Here is a 17,395-nt window from a genome sequence, read left to right as displayed (position 1 = left end):
TTATGTTTGAATTTGACATTACCTTTACTGTCAAGGGTTAAGAGTTATACATTTTAGTTATAATATTGACATTTGTAATTTTGATTAGTCAAAAAAAATAATTTTTATAAGCACTAATTGTGAAATATGCATGCATGCATGTGTGTGTACATGTGTGTGTATTATAAAAATATATATACATACTATAAGCACCAATTGTGAAAGATGTATGCATGTGTGTACGTACATGTGTGTTTATTATAAATGTATATATACATACTATATGCATATGTGAGTAGTATACATGTATGTATACTAATGATTCATGACACTAAATCCATGTTTTTCAATTTAATTTAGTAGATCGACCAATTAATGTAATCGAGAAATCTATGTGTGGAAACCCCTCAGGGCTTGTATGACGTGTTAAATCGCTTTGGAAAAAACATGAGTATATTAAAATGTTTTCCTCTTTATTGACCATATTGACCGATATCATTCCATTCTTGTAGAGATTCTCACTATGGCATGTGTGAATGTGTGCAACTCTACTCAAACATGGTCTATACAAGTGCATGCCTTAGTGTGCTCACCATACACATATGCATACTTCAGTATGCTCACCAATGTATGCTTAATGCATGCATGTGGGTGTGTGAGCATGTTTGAGTGTATGCATGTGGGTTTGTGATTGGAATTTGGAAGAACACAATAATCATTGTGAGCTTCTTATGTGTGATGTGTGATGCAAACATACATGTCTACATTTGCTTGTTTTAGATAATACACTATACATTTGCATTATCACATGGTTTCCACATCAAGATAGTTGTTCTCTCCAAGAAGGGTTGTCAAATGTGATGCACTAGCATAGTTGGTTTAGAAGAAATACACGTAGGAAAATGGGATACGAGCAACTCCAACATGATGTGTTATATACAAGCATAACCTCCTAAATATTTTTTTTCTAGTCATGTGTTCTCTTTCTATTATAAGCATTTTATACTTTAAGGGCATCAATTGTTCAATAAAAGAAAATAAACCACTATGGTCGATGGGCGAGTTAGTGCAGCAGGTTAGAATGGAGTTTGGAGTCCCTAGATTTCGAATCTCCCCTGTGTGAGCAATGCCACTTGTGTGTGTGGGGGCGATAACATATATACTTTCTACTTTTAAGCCAAGATCAAATAAAGAAAAGAAAAGAAATAAACCACTATTTTTATATTTGGTGAAGACTAAAGGATTGATTTTCAGAACATCTATCTCCCCAAGTACCATACCATTCATTAAAACACATGCAGCAACCTCATTGCTATTATGCTACTAAACTTGTAGGTCCACAACACATGATGATGAATGGTACTCTATTAAGTTGGAATGTGTAGATAATTCATTTAATTTTCCCTTGTTTGTTGTTTTCTTTCAATTGAAGGTTTTTAAGTGCTCATAATATTACCAAAAAGGGGGAGGGGTTTTAAAATTGAAAGGAGGGGCTTTTTTCTTTAAAAAAGGTGCGTGTGTGTGTGGAGGGGCGTGTGCACATGGAGGTGTGTGTGTTTAGAGAGTGTGCATGTGTGGAGAGGTGTGTACACATGTAGGTGTGTGTGTTTAGAGAGTGTGCATGTGTGGAGAGGTGTGTACACATGTAGGTGTGTGTGTTTAGGAGTGTACACATGTGGGCATTGTTGAGATATCGAGCTCATCTAGTGAGGCGGTGGACACTGATGACCCGCCTGGGGGATAGGCCCCACACTTACACCATTGGCATGGTTGGTGAGATCATGGGGGGTGATATGCGGCCAATGGGATGACAGGCTGTGTGACAGCCTCTCTAGTGACTGGCATAGTTAGCGCCATCTCATTTAGTTGGGTTCACACTATAGAGAACCCCAATATGTATTTGGTTGAGTACCTTTTCATTGTGTGTACTCTTATCTTTGTATATGGTGTGTTGAGTGTTGTGTGAAGAAGAAGAAGATTTTCAGCTTCTCACCTTGTGTGTTCTCTTTTAGGGTTTTGTGAGTGTGTGTGTTACAAGAGCTCAAGACTGATGTGAGTGGAAATGTGGTTGCACAGAATGCAAGTCAGCACTCACAGTCTTTGAGTGGACCAGGAGAGTCCTCATCTAGTGGTTCAGTTGATAGACCATGTAGTGGCAGGCTGCATCATAATACCAGTCCTGCAAATGTGATTAGTACATCACATAAAGGCAACAAAGAGAATGTGATTAGTACATCACATAAAGGCAAAGAGAAAGTGATTAAGCCCCTTAGTATGCCTGACATTTCTGTTGATGGAGAGACTAGTGGCTCAGAGATGAGCCTTGATGAGGATCTTGGGATACCAGCTACTATGAGAACACCTGGTGTAAAGAAGGCTATGGAAGCCATGAATGCAAAACTGCGAAGATCTGGGAGAGTGAAGAATCCTGTGCAGAGGTTTACCTATGATGGTTATGTGGCACATCACTATGCATACATGGCAAAAGTTGTGTAGGTTGTAGAGCCCACATGCATTGATGAGGCTATTGGAAATGTGTGTTGGGAGAAAGCTATGGATGAGGAGATGGATGCACTATATGGAAATGAGACTTGGGATTTAGTGTAATTACCTAAAGGCAAGAAAGCCATTGCATGCAAGTGGGTGTACAAAGTAAAACATAACAGAGATGGAAGCATAAGCAGGTACACGGCTAGATTGGTAGCTAAAGGATATGCGCAGACATATGGCATTGATTATGAGAAAACTTTCAACCCAGTTGCCAAGATGGCAACTGTGAGAGTTGTGATAGCAGTGGTTGCGTCAAAGCAATGGTCTTTACATCAGATGGATGTAAAGAATGCATTCTTGCATGGGGATTTGCAGGAAGAGCTGTATATGTTGCAGCCACCTGGTTATGAGGATGTGAGTCACCCCGAGAATGTTTGCAGGTTGAAGAAAGCCTTGTATGGCTTAAAACAAGCACCAAGAGCATGGTCTGACAAGGTTTCTGAATATCTTGTCACTATTGGCTTTCATGTAGCCAATGCAGATTTCTCGCTATATGTGAGACACAGTGATAGAGGGGTTGTGCTTGTCATCTATGTAGATGACCTGATCATTATGGGGGGCCATGATGCAGAGATCTTTGATGTAAAGATCTTGCTTAGACAAAAGTTTGAGATGAAGGATTTGGGGGAGCTCAGATATTTCTTGGGCATTGAGGTGATTAGGTCACCACATGGTATTGGATTACTGCAGAGACAGTATGGCTTGGACATGTTGTCCAAGTATGGTATAGGCTGTAACCCTATCTCAGTGCCATTGGATCAGAATGGCAAGTTGAGTGCACATTCAGGAGAGATTTTGGAGGATCCTACTATGTATAGGCGCATAGTAGGAAGCTTAATCTACATGACGATCACCAGGCTAGGTGATTTGAGCTATGTTGTTGGGTTGGTGAGTCAGTTTATGTAGGTTCCTCGGAAGCCGCATTTGGATGCATTGAGATGCATACTGAGGTATGTGAGGTCTACTTTGCATTGTGGACTATTTTATGAAAATGGGACAGAGATATGTGTACATGGGTACACAGATGCTGATTGGGCTGGTAGTATCTCAGATAGAAGATCTGCTAGTGGCTTCATGTTTTCTTTGGGGAGTGTTGTTATGACTTGGAGCAGCAAGAAGCGGCCTACGGTTGCTCTATCCAGTACAGAGGCCGAGTACAGAGGTGCTGCTATAGAGGTGCTGCTATGGCAGCATGTGAGGTAGCTTGGTTGAGAAAGCTACTTGTAGATTTGGGTCTATCAATGGGATAGACAAGTTGTCATTTTCTGTGACAACATTAGCAGTATACAGTTGGCTAGGAACCCAGTTTTTCATGCTCGCACGAAGCATATAGAGGTCCACTACCATTTTGTCAGAGAGAAGGTTTTGGTAGGAGACGTTGACCTTGTTTATGTCAACACATAGGATCAGGTCGCTGACATCTTCACCAAAGCATTGGGTACATAGAAGCTTCGTAGATTCAGGGCTTTGCTTGGTGTACATGAGATTGAGTTGAGCTCGAGGGGGAGTGTTGAGATATCGAGCTTATCTAGTGAGGCGGGGACACTGATGACCCGCCCGGGGGATAGGCCCCACACTTACACCACTGGCATGGTTGGTGAGATCATGGGTGATATGCGGCCCGTGGGATGACAGGCTGTGTGACATCCATTCTAGAGACTGGCATAGTTATAGCGCCAGCTCATTTAGTTGGGTTCACACTATAGAGAACCCCAGTATGTATTTGGTTGAGTACCTTTTCATTGTGTGTACTCTTATCTTTGTATATGGTGTGTTGAGTGTTGTGTGAAGAAGAAGATTTTCAGCCTCTCACCTTGTGTGTTCTCTTGTAGGGTTTTGTGAGTGTGTGTGTGCTTGCAAGAGCTCAAGCTCTCTTCTCCCCTGCATCTTTTCAGGTATAAGATATTTTGTATGGAGAAGATTTGAGAAATATAGAGATTAGCTTATGGAAATGAATAGAAAAGAGATTAGGATAGAGATTAGAGTTAGGAATGAGTAGCTCAATGGAAACATGGAAGAGAAAGAACTTAGCTTTGATACCAATGCAATGCTCCTTGCATTATAAGCTTGAGGACTTGTAAGACTAGTACTTGATTCTCCACCCAATCATATCCCAAATAGACCCTAAACTCATAGTTATATAGGCCTAAGTGGTGCATGACCTTCCAACTTTAGCCCCTTGACCTTTCATTGGCTAGACATTGCCTTTTCCTTGTCTAATGCCTCTTTAACTCCTAGAAGGGGGCGCCTACTTGTGTGTCCCTTGGGCTTCCATTGTGCACCATCCACTCCTCTTTTACTTTTACTTTAATGCCTATTAAACCATTGCTTAGTATTTCCTATTTGAAATCCCTTGAACCTTATTTATATGCAAACCTTTTACATATACATAATCTTTCCTAGTTTCAGGAAAGATTATGTATATGTAAAAGGTTTGCATATAAATAAGGTTCAAGGAATCTCAAATAGGAAATACCTAAACAATGGTTATTGGGCATTGAAGTTAAAGTAAAAAGGGAAGTAAATGGTGCACAATGGAAGCCCAAGGGACACAAAGGAGGGCACCCCCTTCTAGGGGGGCATTGGTGATTGAAAAGGCAATGTTTAGCCAATGAAAGGTCAAGGGGCCGAAGTTGGAAGGTCATGCATATACCCATGAGTTTAGGGTCTATTTGGGATATGTTTGGGTGGAGAATCAAAGTACTAGCCTTACAAGTCCTCAAGCTTATAATGCAAAGAGCATTACAGATACAATATATTATCACCTATAAAACCCGATTTTTCTAAATTCTACAAAACCTGGTTTTTTAAAAGTCCTTAATTCTCTCAACCATTCACCATGGCTAGTCATATGGTTAGCGGCACCCAAATCAACATACCATAAATCTAATGAATTTTTTGTATCTACAATTATGGAACTAAGCATATGCTACGAGAAATGGAGACCACCACCTCTCAAGCCTCAACCTCAAAAACACTCAAGGGGGTCACTAAGTATATGCTACGAGATGGAGATCATCGCCTCTTAAGCCTCAACCTTGACAACCCACAGGGGGTTCACTAAGCAAGAGATGATACCCAAGGGCTGTGTATGATGCTTTGGAACTCTTAACTTGATTATCTTTTTATGCAATCTCTTTGACTATGGCTTGTTTATGGGTAGCTCCATGATAGGATCTTTCTTAAAAGGAGTGGTGGAGGAAGTTTTTTTAATCAAATCCACTTCAAGGGTTCTTTTAGCATTTTTAACAACCTTCTTCACCCTTCTTCTTCTATTCTCATTTATCTCACAAACATAGCATTTGCATGCCCTGCTTATTACAACCGTGTAAGTGCTAGCAAAGGAATTGTAGTCCATAGCATTTGCATGCCCTGCCGTGTAAGTGCTAGCAAAGGAATTGTAGTCCATGTAGTAAGCCAAAACCTTAAACCCCAGTTGTATATATGTAACATAGCACCCTAGCAATTATACATACAAAAATACCCAAGAATGATTAAATTCTTGAAATCCAAAAAATAATGAAGCAAAAAAAAGGAAGTGCGTAGCCACAAAAACAATACACATATGCATGTACATGCTCTCAAAACACACAAACACATGCACGTGCACACACAAAATGCTCAGACAAATATACCTAGGAATGAGTAAAAACTTGAAAGCCAAAAAAATGTGCACACCCACAAAAAAATGTGCACACCCACAAAAACAATACCCACATGCATGTGCACACTCTCAAAACACAACTGCACACAAATGCATACAAATAAATATATGCGCTCATGACACACACACAAGATGCTCATACACACTCCTTAAAATTAAAAACTTGCACATGTGCATCCCCTACCCACAACACACATGTGCATGCACACTCTCTACATACACATTTACATGCATGCACATGTGCACCCACACACACACACACACCTATACCCACTTGTAGTCACACGCTCAACACACACACACCCACAAAAATATTTAGTTTGATGGCCATGAAAGCTTGCCATTGCACCTATCCAGATGCGTGCCCATCTGATGGCCATTAATAGCTCTTTGCCCACTGCACCATCCAACTACGAGCATAAGCCCCACCATTGTGCTCATTAGATAGCCTAGTCTAGCTTTGTCCTATGCCCATCCAACTACACGTCCTCCAAAGTGCCTTTGTGTGAGTGAGAGACTGAAGATAAGAAACACTAAGAGCTTCTATCCACTTGGTGCAATAGTTTGTTATGACCAAGATGTAGTAATTTCCTATCTAGTAAGCTCTATGCAATTGACTTTGCCAATGAAATCTAACCCCCACTTCATGAATGCTTTAAGTGGTGCCATCGGATTGTCACTACTACGCAGCCTCTGACGACATACATCACACTGCTTGTTTGTCACTACTACGCAGCCTCTGACGACATACATCACACTGCTTGTTTGTCAAAATCCCAAGCATCCTTTAGCACATAGCATAGTTGGATGTCACATAGCCTCTGACATACATCACACTGCTTGGCAAAATCCTAAGCATCCTTTAGCACATAGCACAGTTGGCCATAGACAACTTGCTTTATCTTTTTACCTGTGATGTCATCTCCAAAGTGACCACCATTTAAGCCTTGATGAGTTTCCATCAGAATGTCTTGTTGCTCATGATTTGGCATGCATCTACGGCAGAGTATTTGATCTACTCCCATTTTACACAATTGATCTACTACTAATTTGAACATTCTTCTTTTGGTTCTATCTTTTTGTTTTAATTTGTGCTCTACTACAAAAAGGTCAGCATATCATAATACCATTTTCCTTCTGATATATTGTTACTCTACAAATAGGTATGCATCTATAGGATGATATGGTACTCTAGATTATGCAGGCTCTCCATTGTTTAATATAGATAGGATGTCTTCCACTACATGCTTCCTTCCTATCTAATCTAGATAGGAAGTCTTCCACTACATGCTACTTCCTAGGGCGCAAACCAATGTGTAATCAAACTCTTGTAGGAGCAACATTCACCTAGCCAATTTGCCCATGAGATTTGTCTTGTTGACAAGATACAGTAGCATTGATCCACATGGAGCACAAACTTTTCCCCTAGCAAAAGTAGTGCCTAAATTTGTTGGCTAATTATAATGTTCTAAGGACTTCCCTTTCAGTTGTCTTATAGTTTCACTTCCCTTTTAGTTGTGTTACAGTTATGCTTTGCCTTAGAGAGAGATTTTGCTTGCATAATAGATTGGATGATACCAACCTTCTTTTGATTTTTGCATTAGCACACTACCTATCACCACCATGTTACACGCATCCACAAATACATAAAATGGTTTATTCTAGTCCCAGGCAATGAGAACAAGCTACTATCAGCATTTTCTTGAGCCAGCCAAATGGTTTATTATAGTCCCATGCAATGAGCACAGGTGCTACAGTTAGCATTTTCTTAAGCCAGCCAAATGCTCTATCACATTCCTTTAACCATTTGTAAACTACATCCTTCTTTACAATCATTATATTAAGTGCTACTACATGAGCTAGATATCTTTAAAATCTTGTATTCCATTTTAACTTACTTAGGGACCTTTTCGATTCCGTCATATTTTTTGGTGGAAATATGGTGTGGATTACCTTCACTTGTGGATCTATGACCAAACCATCTTTTGATATAATGTGGCCTAACAGTGTTCCTGAGAATATTGCAAAGGTGTACTTTGTTGGATTTAGTTTGAGTTTGGTCTCTGAGCATCTATGCAAACATAGCCTCAAGTGGTGGATATGTATCACTCTTTCTGATCTTCATATTCTTTTTTGGCACTATCATCATTGGTGATATCCATGTGGCCTCCTCTATCAAATAAATGAATCCAACTTTGACCAAGTTGCCAATTTCCTCCTTTAGTTACCTAGCATAGTTGGGGTTCACTCGATACCTGTACAATTGGATCGGTACTGCATCTTCTTTGAGGTTGATCTAATGCTGGTAGAAACTGGGGTCATAATGACTTCCATGTCAATTATTATATAACTCCATATGCGAAGACATCCTCGTACTCAATATCCCTTCCATGTTAACAATGAGATTAGATCTTCTCATAATTTTTTCTTCTAGCTTTACAATGATCCTAACATTCCTCGGATCATCATGCAAACCTGGATTCACTTGTAAATCACATCTTCTTGCACTCTGAAAAGCTATTACTTCTCAATTATCTTTCAGTTTTTTGTTTTCCAACCACTTTTTCATGGGATATTCTGTTTTTTCTAGTTTCTTTTTCAGTCCCAAAGATTGTCACAATATACTGCTAAGATTATCACAATATATGATAACCTTTCTCTCCACATGCAACCCCAAATCAACAAGTAGCTTGCCTAACCAAGCTACACACTGCCATCGCAGCTCCTTTGTAATCTGCCTCTATACTCAACAAGGCAACTGTGGGTTGCTTCTTGCTGCTCCATGTCACAGCAGCACTCCCTAATGAAAATATAAATCAACTGGTAGATCTCCTATCTGAGATGCTACCTACCCAATCTGCATCTGTGTACCCATATATCTCCAATGGTACACTTGTTGCATAAAACAATGCATAATCAACAGTGGCCCTCAAATATTGAAGTGTGCGTTGCACACTATATTAAGATGTGGTTTGCGCGAAACCTGCATAAATTGGCTCTCTCAGCAGCCAATGGTGTAACTCAAATCTACCCTGCTGATCGTGACATAGATCAAACTCCCCATAATCTTCCTGTACATAGTGGGGTCCTCCAACACATAACCTGCATCTGCACACTAAGCTTGCCATTTTGATCTAATGGCACCGAGATTGGCTTACAATTAGCCATCCCATACTTGGACAACATGTCCAATACATACGGTCTCTATGACAACCAAATACCATCAGGTGTGCGAATGACCTCAATGCCCAAAAAGTAGCGTAGATCTCCCAAATCCTTCATCTCAAACTTCTTTTTTAGAAGACTTTTCACATGCTCAATTCTTCCAAGTTGTCACCCCCAAGAATAAGATCATCTACATAGATGGTGATAATCACAATACCTTTATCACTCTTGCGCACATACAAAGAGTGATCTGCATCTACCACATATGAATCATCTACATAGATGGTGATCATCTACATAGATGGTGATAATCACAATACCTTTATCACTCTTGCGCACATACAAAGAGTGATCTGCATCTACCACATATGAAAACCAATAGTGACAAGATACTCAACAATCTTGTCATGCCATGCTCGTGGAGCTTGCTTCAGCCCATGCAAGGCCTTACAAAGCTTACATACATACTCTGGGTGTCCTGTATCCTGAAAACCAGGTGGCTGATCCAAACACACTTCTTCTTGTAAGTCACCATGCAAGAACACATTTTTTACATCCATCTGATGTAAAAACCAGCCTTTAGCTACAGCCACCACAATCATAGCTCTCACAGTTTCCATCTTTGCAACTGGGGTAAATGTCTCCTCATAATCAATCCCATGTGTCTACGTATATCCTTTGGCTACCAATCTAGCCTTATACTTGCTTAGGCTACCATCACTGTTATGTTTCACCTTATACACCCACTTACATCCAATAGTTTCTTTCCTTCAAGCAATGGCACCAAATCCCAAGTCTCATTTCCATACAATGCATCCATCTCCTCATCCATAGCTTTCTCCCAATACACATTTCCAATAGCCTCATCAAAACATGTGGGCCCTACAACATGCACAACTTTTGCCATACAAGCACAGTGATGTGCCACCACATAACCATCATAAGTCAACTTCTCCACATAACCATCACAAGTCAACTTCTCCACAGGGTTTTTGACTCTTCCAGATCTTTGTAATTTTGTATTCATGGCTTCCAAAGCCTTATTTACACACCAGGTGTTCTCATTGCTGGAACCCTAAGCTCCTCAATCATCAAGGCTCTTTTGTGAGAGCCACTAGACTCTCCATCAACAAGAGAATGCCTTGCATAAATATCAGGCATACCAAGGGGATCAACCACTTTCTCTTTGCCTTTATGTGATGTACCAACTACATTTCCAGGATTGGTATTATGACATAGCCTACCACTCCATGGTCTATCAACAGAACCACTGCATGAGGACTCTCCTAGTCCACTCAATGACTGTGATTGCTGACTTGCATTCTGTGTAACCATATTTCCACTTACATCAATCCCAACAACATCTTTTTCAGCAACATACCAGCTACTCATCTCATCAATACAGCATCCCTGCTTACCCTCAATTCACGTGTAGCAGGATTATAATATCTATAATCCTTTTGCTCAAAGGAATACCCAATAAACACACATTTTTCTACTTTTGGATCTAGCTTAGTATATGCAGCTCATCCAGCACATGCAAATATGCAATACATCCAAAAAATTTCAAGTGAGACAAATCAGGTTTCTTGCTATTAGTAAACTTCTCCTCTAGCGTTACATCATGTATGGTTGTAGTAGGAGTCCTATTCATGATATAAAATGTTATAGACACAGCCTCAGCCCAATAGTTATGCGGCATATTCTTCTCTACCACCAATGCTCACACAATCTCAGCAATGTGCTTGTTTTTTCGCTCAGCAACTCCATTTTGATGCGGAGTGTATCTATAGGTAAACTATCTCTGAATGCCATTCTTCCGTAAGAAATCAAAAAACTCATTAGAGAAGTAATCTCCCCCTCCATCTGACCTTAGGCACTTCACATGCGTCCTTGTTTGCTTTTTAATCATCACTCTGAAATTCTGAAAATGAGTGAAAACTTCACTCTTCTCCTTCATGAAATACACCCACACTTTCCTCGTGTGGTCACTCATCAATGAATGTTGCATAATACTTGCAGCCACCCATGGATGACGTAGTTTTTGCAAGACCCCATACATCTGAATGCACAACATCTAGTACATTCTTACTCACATTTCTGTCATGTGGAAATACGTGCTTTGTTTGCTTTCTAAATTAACATGCTTCACATACTTTCTACATACCTTCAACCTTAAATTTAGGCAACCCTATCACAATTTCTTTAGTCTGCATAGACTTCATTCTTTGCACATTTACATGCCCAATTCTCTTATGCCAAATGTCTATATCTATAACAACTCGTTAACTATTTGCAAACATTACAACACTCACTTCAGGCATATTTACATTTAATGTAAATATTCTGCCCACTTTGTTGCCTTTTGCAACTAACCTACACTTATCTTTAAAGTCTTCTACATAGCAACCATGAGGGTTAAACCGAACTTGCAAACCTTGCTTAATCATCTGGCCAATAGAAATCAGATTCTTTGTAATGTTCGGACCATGAAGTACATCTACAAGGTACTTCACCTTACCATCCTGCATAGACAATGGCACCTCCAACATGGGCAATCGGATGAGCAATGTCATCCCCTGTTTTAACAAAACCTGGTCTTTCAAGACTCTTCATTTCCTTGAACCACTCACCACGACTTGTCATGTGGTTTGAAGCACCTGAATCAACATACTATACATCATCCTTACATGCTGCTACATTGTTTCCAGACACAGCATTAACTACATGTTGCATAACAAATAACCTCACATTATTCTCATTATTTCTACTAGGTCAAAGGAAATTTTAGCATTTATTTTTTTGGTACCATACACCTCTATAATAACAACAAGCATCCCTCTCCACGGGGTTTTATTTTCCTCTTCCTTGACCTCTATCATAGAACTACCTTTGTGGGATTATCCTCGTGGTGGCTAATTCACTATACAAGGGCTTTGTTTCAATCATTGTATGTGTAGTTTTGTGTTAAGTGATTCCATACTAGATAGATCTAACATGTCAGATCAAAGGTGCACCACCCTTCTACCTACATCTAAGTTCAACTCCTCTTTTAAGCCATCTACGTCTGATCCCTTTGACTCACTATCAAATTGTACTTTCTTCTTCTTTTTGGACTTTGTTTCCTTGTATAGATTCTATATGGCTCTCTTGGTGGCTGCTTTTGATAGCTCATCAAATCCAAGACCTTCACATTTATAATGGAGATTAACAATGGTGATTAACTGTCAAAGCCCCTGATTCAACCCTTTTATGAACCATTTGCCCATCAGTACTTCAAAGGGTTTGTTGGCTTCATCTAGACTCTTCCTTAGGGATTTGAATTTTGCTATATAAGCCTTAACATTCATATCTTCTTACTTTAGTTCCCTCATAAACAGATTAATCTATATTATACTAGCGCACATCGCTGATTAAACACATTAATCATGGTAGACATCATATCAGTGGCACATAGCCTGATTAAACACATTAATCCTAGTAGATGATATAAATAAAAGGTGCACCCCAAAATGAAATAATGGGCATTCCCATAGAGGTTACAATCCTTCTTGCTCGGGTTGCAATTGACCTCAATTGCATGGATGGTATGAGTGGATGAGATTTTAGTAAGAATAGGAAAACTTTTCTAGCATCCATTGGGCATGTTGATTAAAGATATTTGACATAAGTGTTGCCAGTGCATGTATTGTTGGTCTCATGGTCAATGATAATATCAGGCATAAGATGTTCTTCTTCTATAATGTTGAAAGATGCATAAAATCTAGGAACTAATTTTACTGTAGGTTACTTCCTTGTCCTTTCATTTTTATTTTTTTTAAAAAATTAATCAATTAATTTATATTATTATTTCTTGGAAGTATATGAGGTGGAAGTATATGTTCAATAAGTTTACGCATACCTGGATCATCAAAAATACCTTCATGTGCAGAATTACCCTCTTGCTCTCTCTCGAGAAGTTGTGATCGTCATGGTTGACTCATGAAATATAACAATCCTTGATGAAATCAGAAAAAGCAAACATTGACAAAAGCTTTGAAATTTTGCTCTTGGTTGATGCTCAATTTGCTAAAGGCCTTGCTCTTTGTTTGTATGCCTTTGGAAGCTTCTGAGAAAAAAGTGTTGAAGAAGCCTGAAATATGAAAATTCTTGACGCCCAAAGTGTTCTTGAAAAGGCCTTGATTTAACTTTGCTTAAAGTAATGCTAGAAAAATCATGAAAGTATTTGTTTGCCTTGTAGTCAAATTTGAGGAGTAAGACTTGATGAAATCGATTTGTAGATGCTTGAGCTCATATGCGCTTTTTCTTGAATGCAATAGTGAGGTCGCCCCATGAAAATAGTGTGGTAGCTTTATAATAAGGTTTTGATCTTTATATGGCTGAATTAAAAACCTTAAACAAAAAAGGTGACATTTTTCCAAGCATTAATATAAAGCCTTGGGCCTACCAAAAGTATAAAATACTATTTGGTATGTACAAATGTATGAGGCCTTAACCTTACAAAAATATTGATGCCTAAATATGAAACCATAAAAGGTGTTCACATGTCTTCCAAAATATCCCATAGTAGTCCAACATAGTGTGATTAACACATATTCCACCACTCATTCATTGCCTTTATCCAAAATAGTATTAGTTAGTGTACACAGCTGATTAAACACATTAATCCTAACTATATCATACCAGTGCACACAGTTGATTAGACACATTAATCCTAGTAGACATCATACCAATGCACACAGCTTGATTAAACACATTAATTCTGGTAGATGATATAAATAAAAGGTGTATCTAAAATAAACTAATAGGCATCCCCATATAGGTTACAATTAAGCAAATGCGCAAGACTATATCATTAGTTGTAAGACAAGTTTACAAGTGAACTATTATACTATCTCTCTGAATACACTATGGAGTGAGTGTCTCTGAATACACTATGGAGTGAGTGAGTGAGTGTGTACTTCTCTCCATTGAACGCTATTCTCTACTCATCACTAACTATCTACTCCTTTAACTTAATGTATCTAAACATGTAGTGAGCTCATGGATAGTTACTACCAGTAGTGGCTTTATAATCGGTCATGTGGTAGAATGACCACCTTTATGAGGTCCGGCGCAGCACTTTGGTTAAGGGTGGATCCCATAGATAAACACAGGCGCACTAGCAAAGTCAGTAGTGGTGGCATCAAAGCTTTCATCATGGATGGGCAAGCATTTCTTGCCCTCACTCATCATGGATGGGCAAGCATTTCTTGCCCATACAACGTGGGAAGCAGTCACTGCCAATGCAATCCAGTTAGAAGACTTGATGATTGCAGGTAAAAAGGTGTCTTCGGAAACAAAATCCGTTAGTTCGCAAGTATCTGGGCACGAGCCAATGACGGTGAAACCTATTGCCAAGGAGCCCAAGATATCTGAAATGTCTGTGACCGACCTTACTAAGGCTCTCCAAGAATACTTTAGGGGTAATCGAGCTCCTCAGAATAGCCATATGTACCCAAGGAGAGAGCAACAATGGTGTTCGGTTTGCTTAGGACCACATAGCACGAGTGAATGTCCCACATTCAGAGTCAAATTCAATGGGAATTGCAATGCATGTGGTAAGTACGGCCATCAATCTAAAGATTGCCTAGTACTTAAGCAAATGTTGGCAAATCAGGCACCACTAGCCTGGTCAAACACACCTCAAGTACCTGCGCTAATGCCTGCACAACCTGTCGAGCAACCGTCACAGCACATAGTTCCAAGGAATCCGAATGTAGTCCAGTCTGTGCCGTTACCACCGCCAGTGCTAGGACCACAACCTCCACATCCAAGGATTACCCCTGTAAACCAGATGGGTTGTGAGTCACATAGTGCATGTGGGGATTATGAAGAGGAGATAGACCACACTGCTCCATATACGGGATTGATACGTTTGAAATGATTCCCCAGTACTACATGGAGGATCATTTCGGGCAAGTTAAGCCTGTATATCAAGCGGCTGCTCTCGCCACAAGAGGGCAAAACCTTAATACCTTGGCGAGGAGACTACCTCTTCAATGCTACGAGTGTGGTGGACCGCATCGTGTAGCAGAGTGCCCTAATAGGCTACAGAAGATCGCTACTCATATGCAACCAAATCAAGGGAGCACATCAGGAATGCCGGTACTTACATGTAATCGTTGTGGCATAGATCATTTGATTGCTCAATGTCCACATAATCCTAATGCACCCAAGATTACGCCATTGAATTTGGTTGAGGTCACCAACCAAGCACGAGGAACCACACCCGTTGTACCCGCGAATGTAGTTACACGGTCAATGCTTCAAAATCAAAACTACATTCTTGAAGAGAGGGATACTGCATCAATCGCTTAGGCAAAGAAAAAGAAAACACGGCGGAAGAGATCGCTTAATGCCACGAGCTCCAAGCCTAGTTCAAAGACTAACATAGGGACAGGAGATGACCCCGTGTATATGAATGATCCTGAAGATGATTCCGATTCAATAGAAACCATGGGGACCAAAGCCACTACCTTAAGGGAGGAACCCACTCGGGAGCTCAATGAAGGAGAATCTAGCGAGTACATAAATAAGGGGAAACAGAAGGAAACTTCCTCGGTCCCACAACCAAGTCAGTTAATGCCCTCTCGACCACCCAAACTGACTGAGACTCCCCAAGACAAGCCACGTGGGCCAAAAACCCTCAAGAAAAAGATTGGAACTTACCCAAACCCAGTTGAGGAGATTGAACAAGTGCAACACTTAAGGGGTTTGGTGGAAGAAACACAAAGAGAACTGGAGCCAAACCCGAGAAAAATCAAAATTCCAGACACAGTGTTTCCTACGCAAGTTCAGCCTCACCGGAACCATAAACCGTTAGCTATACCTAGTATCATTTGGGAAGAAAGTGAGGATAGGACATCCGAAAGTGGGCAAACACCCTTCTTGCTGGAAAGAATGTTTAGTGAGGGAATGCCTGACCCCATCGAAGAGGAAGTGATTCCATCTTCACCAGTCCCTAGTCAAGGGGCGATATCTGGAAAAGTACCATTGAATGTGTCTAAGCTAATGGATTTCATGTCCTCTGAGATCAGAACCACGATCATATCCAAATTATACGGAGATCTTGAGCTATTCTTAGCTCTTCGGGCATTTCTCAATGGAGAACTAAAGGCGGGGCTACCACAATTTGCAAATATGGATAGACCCGACACGCTTCAAGATGAAGGGGAGCATTCGGATCTACAACCCAACTTTGATGAAGATTCGGTCGTGGAAATACCTGTGAACAAGTTGGGACATTACTTTGAAGGTGACGAATCTAATGCCACCCTCCCCATTACTACCAAGGGATTAACTCTAAAGGGAATCCTTGATGGTGGTGCTGGAGTGAGCATTGTGACTAAAAACTGTTGGGAATCCATGGGAAGACCTCACCTTGAAGTCACAAACATAGTGGTTAAGATGGCAAACGGAACCATAGCTAAACCTATTGGAATGTTAAGGGACCTTAAGATCAAGGTCCTGGGATACAAGGTAAAACATACCTTCATTGTAATGGATTTCTCCAAGCATCCTATGTCATATCAAATGATGTTAGGACGTCCTTTCATGAGGGAAGCACAAATGGTACATGACTGGTCGAAAAACCATGTCTACCTACAATTCCAGGACTCTGTCATTCGAGTTGATCTTGAGAATGGTCGTGCACATCCTTTAGAAAGCAAGGTTATCATTGATAATCGATCGGATACCACTATTCACTCTGCCCCATTAAGGTATTGCTATACATGCAAAAAAGAGACTGATGATGGGAAAGATTCTCCTTATATGGATGTCCTACTGGGTATGACTGAGTCGGATAACGTGGATTGGGTACACCTAGCGGCAACCATAGACACATGGGGGAATAGAGGCACAAGATGGGTAACACCTGAGGGGCAAGATATGCCACCGTTAGTGCCAATAAACATGATAGGTGTTATGCACTTGACCCCTGATGGCGAGAAAGTGGCAAACTCCACCGACACTGAAAGTAGCGAAGACTCTGAC

The sequence above is a fragment of the Cibotium barometz genome, chromosome 55, assembly GCF_041138505.1.
Source record: "Cibotium barometz isolate CiBa-2024 chromosome 55, ASM4113850v1, whole genome shotgun sequence".
Taxonomy (NCBI): Eukaryota; Viridiplantae; Streptophyta; class Polypodiopsida; order Cyatheales; family Cibotiaceae; genus Cibotium; species Cibotium barometz.
This window is presented reverse-complemented; position numbering follows the sequence as displayed.